Genomic DNA, 9,381 nt, shown 5'->3' with positions numbered 1-9,381 from the left:
TGGAGCGAGTTTTTGTAACTCTGTAAGTTTTGTTTTTACAGCAGCATGTAAAAGTGTTTCACACCAGTGAATGTAAATTTTGTTTTACAGCAGTAAGCTCATGTAAACCTTTGTTACAGCAGTAAGTTATTTTTCACAGCAGTGAATATGAAAATGGTTTTACAGTGTTAAATCCCTCTCAGTAAAAGAGGATGAAGTTTGTATCGGTTTTTAATGAATAGAAATTTCTTATGGTGAAATACTCTGATTCTCTGAGTGAAATTTTTTTTAAGTCTTCTGTGCATAAAAGATCCTGGAGCAAAGTAAAAACAGAGCATTACCTCTGTGTGTTTGAATATTTGGTTTTTGGTATTTTCCCCATTTTAAAGATAAATACCCAACACCTCATAGGGTACAGAGGCGTACGGTTGTTCATCAGTGGTGCTCTCTGTCCTTAATTTCAATCATTTTTATTGTTCCTACCATCTTATTTTTCTCTGCTGGTGCTCTCTATCCTTAATTTCTGTACTTTTATTCTTCCTACTATTACATATTTTAACACCGTAATATACTACATCAGCTCATGTTGAGATGTGAACTGGGGATGGGATTGTGGATTGGGGATGGGTTTTCCATAGGTCTATGGAGATGTCAAGCGACACGTTTCAATCTACTACTTGTGCAGAGATCTAGGGCATTCTTTCAGGTACTTTTGTGAAGTTTCAGAGATCTAGGGCATTCTTTCAGGGACTTTTGTGAAGTTTCAGAGATCTAGGGCATTATTTCAGGTACTCTTGTGAAGTTTCACTCTGTAAATGATTAGGTTAAATGTGTGTTTTTCTGTTGTGGTTTGAAGATCAAAATAGATCAGTGGACGCTTCACTCACTCTGTAAGTAATTAGGTTAACATTAGGTAGTGGGTTGTGTATGCTTTATAACTAACTATACGCTCTTGCTTTGTAAAGAAGTGCTGATAACAGGACCGTGCGATCTTATGTTTTTTTATCCCTTGAAGGGGATCTGCTTGTGTTGGTCTATCTGGTTGACTAGATCTGAAGACGGCTGCTTGTAATTGGAAGTATTATCTGAATCATTTCGTCCCCTTACACGATATTGCTTCTCTTGTTTAGACGGTTTATATATTTAGTGGCAGGAGAATTAGGGCTCAGTGGCTGCAGAATCAGTATAAAGGGGTAGTGGTCGAGTGTTTGTTAGTGTTATTTTTATTTCATTTTGTGTATTTAGCATTGGCGGTATTGGTACTTGGCATGTGTGGTTTGAGAGATGATGGATCCTTGGGCTGCAGGAAAATTCATCTAAATTTGGAATTCGATCATAGGAAGCGGATTGATTTCTAGCAACTTCTTCAAGGAGACTTGATTAGGAATCTGTTGCAGGATCTACATAGGGGGTTTGGTGTTGAATATTTGTTGTGTTATTTTCATGTAAGCGATTGTAACTTTGTCTCTAATTATTGCTATGCTTGATTTGGGAAAAAATTGGTCCTTGGGCTGCAGGGTAAATACATTACTCTACATTTGCGAGTTGATCATAGAAAGCAGAATATTCTCTTGAAATTTTAGCAACAAAAAGCAGGCATCTGACAAAGTATCACAGGTCTATAGATCTAAAATTCTTTTTGAGTATTTACTTTGTAGTGTTAGATAACTTCATTCTATTGATATTGCGGTGATTTTTTATGATTACCCCTCAATTTGCAGCCCTAGGCATAAATTATGCGGGACAGTGGATTGAAAGGTGGGTTAGAAGGCATTAGTTTGGTCGAAATCATAAAAGAGGTTTGCTCTTACGCGTTGGTGAGTGGTTTTTAGTTGTAGTTACATTTTCAAGTTCTCTGTTTGTTGGAGGTGCAAGATCATATGATCCATTACTAGAACAAGAGGATAAGCAGGGGCATAAGACGTCTGGTTCAGTACTTTAGTTAAAGTTAAAGTGTGTTTTCAATTTTTAAGTGTGTACTTTGTAGCGTTGGATAACTTTAGAGATCGGTCCGTCTATTGATATTTCGGTGATATTTATGATTACTCCACAATCTGCAGCCCTAGCCATAAATTGTGCAAGACAGTGGATTGAAAGGTGGGTTAGAAGGTGTTTTTTGGGTTGAAATGATCATCCAAGAGGTTTGCTATTAAGCTCTCATGAGTGGTTTTTAGTTGCAGTTATATGTTCATGTTCTCTGTTTGTTAGAGTTGCAAGATCGTATGAACCATTCATGTGAAACAGAAGAAGAAGATAAGCAGGGGCATAATATGTCTGGACCAGTCCTTTAGTTGAAGTTATATGTTTTCAATGTTTGTGTACTGCTTTGAGCGCCTAGTCGCCATATTCTCCTTGGGAATAGTAAGGATTACAATTTCTAATAGCTTAAACTTTATATTCCTTTTTGGCTCTGTATCTTGAAGGTGTAATGGTTTTTATGTTCTAGTATGTTGGAGACAAGCTGCATTCTGGCTCTGATGGAGGTGGACTGGATCAAGCTATATCTACAGGTTGTATTGTAGCTGTTCAGTTTGAATCGGCAAAGCAGTATTTCAATTGGGTCGTGACATGCTTGCCATTGAATGGGCAATATCTGAAAGCTCGCAAGAGCTCGTCTCTCCGGTGTCTGAAAGTCTCGGGCATATAATTCAGTTTTGCTTGCTGTGTAACTCCTCCGTGGCACTCATCAGATTGTTATCCGCCTTAATTATGTTGTTACTTTTGTGATTTAGAGGTAAACACATAGGTTTTTGTACTTAAAAAGACTCAGGAAACCATTATTTTTTATTTCTCCCAAATTACATATTTATTTATTTCTTCTAGCTTGCCCTAAAATCGTGATCTATTTCTGCTTGTATTTTCTGGAGGTAAACTTTAACAGATGTTGCAGCATCAGCTGAGTTGCCACAATATTCAAGTTGTGGTTGTAACGGATTGTTCTTCAGAGTGGTTCTTTCTATTAACCTTTTCACATCTCTTAATTTGTTGCATCGATCACTGACTTCAATAGTCTTCAATGCCTCTTGTGACTTTGACTGTGCTGTGTTCTTTTCACCTCTGGTTTAGCCTGTGCATTAAACACACATCTCTGGTTTAGATTGGGTTCTTAGCTACATGGATCTTTGGACATGGTCTTCAACGTCAGCGGTTCTTTTCACCTCTAATCGAGGTATTTTATTTATTGAGAGATATTCAGATTATTTCATTCTCTCATGAAATGAATACAATTGGGATAATGAATTGAATAAAATGGGAAATGAATCTTGTTAGGTTTTATGTTATGACTCTCTGGAGGCATTGTTCATATTAGTATCTCTGTGACTTTCCAATAAATCACTACTGCTCTTCATTATCTGGTCTGAATAGTGTCCAGCCTGCTGTCCTCCTTTGCAAGCGAGCGTGTGTGTGTTTTATCTGGTCTTCTTCAGGCTAGCGTGAGATTGCCTTCAGAAGGACAACCATGGGGGAGAAGTGCCGCTATTATTCTTTCTACGTTTAATGTCAGCACCAATACAATAATTTCTTATCTTTGTATTTGCCTCTGGCCCCCTAATTTGGCATTGACCACGGTTTATTAATGTCGTTATCGACATTGTCTTCGGAACAGCTGGGGGTCATTTAGTTTCCAATTTATCTCATGATGATAGCAGATATGAAGTTTTCCCTTCTATCTTTAAGGTGTAACGTGTTATGGGTTGTCACGATGTTAGCAGATATATCCAATTCTCTCGTTCGGCTTATAGGTGTTATATAATGATATCATGGTGTTTAATGTACTATTTAACTTTTTAATAGCAATAAATCGTCATGGTTTATAATACTAGCAATAAACATACATGTTTTCTTTATTAGGCAGTCTATATTGGGATTGGGTTTAGGAATTTGAAATCTTGAATGATTTGGATGGTCAGGGTTTTATATCCTTTGAATATTCTTCTACTAAGTTCATATCGGATGATCTCAATTAACAGTTTGGTTAATGCAAGGTCTCATTTTTCAGTGACAGGAATTTACATGCCACATTCTTTGTGGTTAATGCCATTTGTCGTACCACCGGTTATCCTCTCTCATTCTCTGCCGCTTCAAATGTTGTTGAACCCCAGAATAGAAGGGAACTGCAACGCCATCTAAGATTGAACGGACCACTATATGCATATCAACTAACTTTTAATTCCTAGATTGACCAAAAGACTTGGCAGAGCTAAAGAAGGCAACGACTGGTTAGTAAATCTGCTTCCCGTCGGCCTTTGTTAAAAATGATATGCGATTCCAAAAAACTGTTTATGAATTTTATACGTGACAAACCATGATATATTTATGGGTTGTTTTTAGAACAAGGAGGTAAAATTGAATAGCAAAAAAAATTGATTGTTTTTGTATAGACTTTGTTAAAATGATATTCGTTTGTGTATATGAATGTAAAGATTTGATAGTATGCAGGTCTGAAGATCAATCAGGTTATATATAACTTTGAAGATTTCATGTAAAATATAAAAACGTTGAAGCAACAAGAAATTGTCCTGAGGTAGCAAAAAAATATGATTGTTTTTACTATTGGGCTTTGTTAAAATGATATTCGTTTCAGTGCCTATGAATGTAAAGATTTGATAGTATGCAGGTCTAAAGATCAATCAGGTTATATATAACTTTGAAGATTTCATGAAATGAAGCATGCGAGGAATCACTTTGTGAGAGGCCAAACTCAGATGGTGGCTACAACGACCTCACCATACCTATCAATGGGCATGGTTGATCTGGAGCCTTGTGTGTCCAGAGGACGGAATCAATGGGGTGATATCCCCACAACAAGAACAAAGAAGCAGCTAAGATGATTCAAGAGGACAACAGCACTTTTAAGACAACATCGGATAGTATATATTGTCAGTTGCAGTGGTAGAGACTGGGACGCCTACCCAGAAAAAACGTCAAGGGATTATAACAATAACAATTTTGATAAATGACTTTTTTTCCATTAAAGATACTAACGATCAATTCAATGAGAAAATTTTACTTTGTGAAGACACTAAACTCTATAGGACATTTGACGCTGATATCGGAGATGGTGATGCCACAGTTGATCATCTTGGTGGCCATAACCAACTCGGCCATAACCAACTCAACTTAGCTAAGTATTTAAAGTAATTTAGGTCCACTAGCTCCTTCTAATTCCCAACTCTGTAATGTTTAGGAAATGACTACTTGCCTCAGCTATAAAACTGCAACAATCCAATCCCATGGATCATTTGATTTGGACGCTTTAGTAAAATTAAGAACTAGTTGCCTCAAGCTGTAACACTCTTGTCCCATGATTTTGCAATAAATTGTAGAATAAAATGATTTGGGGTTTCGTCAAGTTATAACAGTCTTGTCTCATGATCTTGCAACAAATTCTAAAACATAATGATCTTAAATCAAATCTTGAATAGAATTATCAGTAGTCATTTTAATAAAACATACTCAGTTCAATTCAATCTTACTTATCCACGGCCATGTCCTTAAGACTTTTGGGCAACCTGTTGTGTTTGCGAAGTAGTTTTACCTGTCTTTTGTTAAGCACTCTCCACAGTCTCTTCACGATTGTCTCATCTTCACTCTCTAGGGTTGTCCCATCTTTTCGCGCAAGTTGTTTCTCCCAGCATACCATGATCACAGTCGTATATACTCGTATAAATTCATGACTAAATATTTTATGTAAAACAAAATTTTCAAATTATTCAATTGAAAGAGCTCTTGGGCATTGAATATTCACAATGTCTTAAAGAGTGCAACTAGGGGCTGATTCCCTTTTTGAGAAGCATTTCATGAAATATTTATATATATATAGAGCAATAATAAATATTTAAACCTCTTTTGGAGAAGCATTTCATTATATATATATATATATATCTATATATAATCTATTATTTAATTTTGTTAGTGCTAAAGAGTAGTTTTTCTAAGAATATGATCATTTGTTGAAAATAATTCATGTTCACTTAAATCATGTATTTGCCATAATTTGTTACCTATCATAATTTAAGTAAGTATATGTGTGAAAGATGAGATAAGTAAAAAAATGTAAATAAATATACTTACCATGAGTTACTACTCAACATTATTTATGAGTTCTTCCATTAAATATGTTTGAGAAGAAAAAACTTTGAAAATTTCAATTTGCAGCACTGAAAAGAAAGACGAAAGCCCTTTGAAGTCATTATTTGGATGAACAATACCTCTGAAATTCACATCAAAATTCAGTAAACTGTTCGTTCTTCTCACGTCACCATTTACTCACAATGAAAATAAAATTAGTCATTATTTGGATGAACAATACCTCTGAAATTCACATCAAAATTCAGTAAACTATTCGTTCTTCTCACGTCACTATTTACTCACAATGAAAATAAAATTAGTTACATTAACGAAGTTCCTCTACCTTAGTGATAGAAGTTGCACAAATCTTGGGGGTGGCATAGACTTTGGTTAAAACAAAGATTATTTCATCCTGCTCTACTTGTCGTGAAGTAGAAATAAGACATTCAAAATACGAGCCAATGGGAGGATTACAAATTTGTTTTCTTAATAATGTGTATATATATACTCTAAGGTTTAACTCATTAGTCAATCTTTGACCAATATAACTTAAGCTGACATTGTTTAATTTGCATAATTTTATTGTCCCAAGTGTTTTTCACGGTGTTGAATAGATTTATGCATTCAAAAATATATTTTAAAAAGCAAAAAATCTTGAAATTATATTGCTGGATTTTGGTGAATTCAAGTGAAAAAAGTTATTTTGTCTATTTATATATATAAAAAATAAAGTTAAACATTATAGAATATATTGGTGAAATCTCAATTAATTTACTGTTAAAGTTTTTTGACAAGAACAAATAAACAAAGTCCTAAATTAGTACAAAGTTTTCTTTCCTTAAATTTAGGAGCATGGTAGTTTATATAATAACCTAGTATTAATGAATCTCATTAACAAAAAAATATTAAAAAATTTATCATCATTCACATTAAAACTAAAAATAACACAATCAGTTATAATCTTTTAATAAGACATTTGACAAAGCCCTAAATCAAGATAAGGTTTCTTCCCCCTAATTTTAAAGGCATGATAGTTTACATAACTAACCTAATATTAATGAATCTTTTTTTGAATTCAAACTTTTGTGATTTACGACAATTGAGGAACTGGATCTAAGCATGGAAATAAATAGATGTAGAGAAAAGCTAATTAGCTATTAGAATATAATAGCTAATTTGACTCAATAGATATTATTAATAAAAAATACATTAATAATATTTTGTTTTGATTAAAAAGGGAAAAATGTCAAAGATGTTCCAAAATAAATTTATTATAAATAATATTATCAATAAATAATTAGTATTATAATAAATTTTATTATTATAAATAATATTATTAATACAATTATAAACACAAAAAAAAGACAGCAAGAAAGAAAATATTATATTAACAAATAAATAAGACAATAAATTAAAATCTTATAAAATTAAAAAAAAAAATTCTAATCAAAATTTAATAATAAAGTTAAACCTAAAAAAAGAAATATAGAAAAATAGAAATTTTTTCTTATACAATTTAATTTTCACTTAAAAATTTTGTTATTAATAAATCTTATTAACAAAAATATATTTAAAAAATTACTACCTTTCACTTGCAACTCAATATAAAAAAATCAACTAAAATCAATAACACAATCAATTAAAATCTTTTAATAATCCATTTGACAAAGCCCTAAATCAATACAAAGTTCCTTTTCCCTAACTTTAGAAGTATGCTATTATCTAACTAACCTAATATTATTTAACGAATTACCCTCCTTCACATTACAACTAAATATAAAATAATAAATTAGAATCCATGAAAATAGTTCTTGATTTTATTTTTATAAAAAAATCAACTAAAATCAATAACACAATCAATTAAAATCTTTTAATAATCCATTTGACAAAGCCCTAAATCAATACAAAGTTCCTTTTCCCTAACTTTAGAAGTATGCTATTATCTAACTAACCTAATATTATTTAACGAATTACCCTCCTTCACATTACAACTAAATATAAAATAATAAATTAGAATCCATGAAAATAGTTCTTGATTTTATTTTTTTTTAATAAGTTTCTAATCAAGTTGCAACTTACTGTTGAATTAAATCTATGCTACTTTTCTTTGAAAATAGATAAATTGGATCGTGTAACCATATCACCCATTTAAATTTTTAAAATTATTTCTCGACCAACTTACTCACTATTGCATTCATAGAGGTTCCCTGGAGGCAAAGACCTTCGAACAATATTTATTTCTGCAATATACACATATGACGAAGTCCTAAATCAATACCAAGTTTCCTTTCCCTAATTTTAAAAGTATGGTAATTTTAAAGAATTATCATCTTTCACATTATATAGAACAATCAATCAATTAAAATCCGTAAAAGTAAGTATTGATTTTATTTTTTATTTTTTTTAAATAATTTTCTAATCAAGTTGTAACCTACCTTTGAACTATAACTATGCTACTTTTGTTTGAAAATAGATAGATGGGATCGTGTACCCATTTCACCCATTTAAATTTTTTAAATAATTTATCGTCACTTTCCAACTTACTCTCTGTGGCATCTATAGAGGTAACGTGGAGGCAAAGACTTCTGAATAATATTTTTGCAATATGGTTTTGATGGGTAGTATAGTTGTTTAAAATCCGGGTTTAGGTTTAATTTTCCTTTGATGTATCAAGAAGGATTCTACAGACTTTGAGTAGAAAAAAATTTATATTTTTCTGTTCAAATTAAAACTAAGCGGTATAGCTAGTGTCTTTTGCTGCTTAGTTTAATTTATCTACTAATTGATTTTATATTGTTATGATGTAATTAATTTTGGTTAAATGTAATTAGTTCAAAAATTGGTCAAAAATAATGTTGCAGTCATATTGGTTTTTCTCAAAGATGTTATAGAACAATTTGTCTTTTTCTATTAATGTGTCATTTACAGAGTCAATTGGTTCAAGTGATAAATCTGATCCTACTATATTATAGATGTAATAAATGTGAAAGTAATATTTAAGAAAATATTATTTCTTTAAAGGAGAATTTCAACTTGGATAAGGTGAAATGCAACTCTTTCTATGTAATAGAAGTGATTTGATTTCTTTCCTATTTCCTTCGTTTCTTTTAAAAATATTTAAGTGGTCTTTGAGATTAATGCACTTTGTTTTAAGTGGTTTCTGAGATTATCGCACTTTTTTGGAAGTTGTAATACCGAGTCTGTAAAAGTAAAAGCAAAAGACACTACATTAACACTGAATATACGACATTAACAATGAAATTGAATTATGAGATTTCATTATGAACGTTTGTGTGATAAGTTTCGGCAGAGTAACGCAGGAGTGGACAA

General features: G+C 32.1%; 1 long non-coding RNA gene across 1 annotated transcript; it reads left to right on the top strand.

The window, feature by feature from the left end:
- Nucleotides 1–388: 388 nt before the first annotated feature.
- Nucleotides 389–5,744, top strand: LOC149182401 (uncharacterized). Its single transcript, XR_016257127.1, has 3 exons — nt 389–1,596; nt 1,701–4,199; nt 4,598–5,744. It is a non-coding gene; the product is annotated as an uncharacterized LOC149182401 (long non-coding RNA).
- Nucleotides 5,745–9,381: the final 3,637 nt, after the last annotated feature.

This window comes from Pinus tabuliformis, chromosome 3_2, assembly GCF_031772625.1.
Source record: "Pinus tabuliformis cultivar Carrire ecotype Pingquan chromosome 3_2, CPIR1, whole genome shotgun sequence".
Lineage (NCBI taxonomy): Eukaryota > Viridiplantae > Streptophyta > Pinopsida > Pinales > Pinaceae > Pinus > Pinus tabuliformis.
Note: the sequence above shows the minus strand (reverse complement) of the source record. Positions and strands in the feature narration are given on the sequence as shown.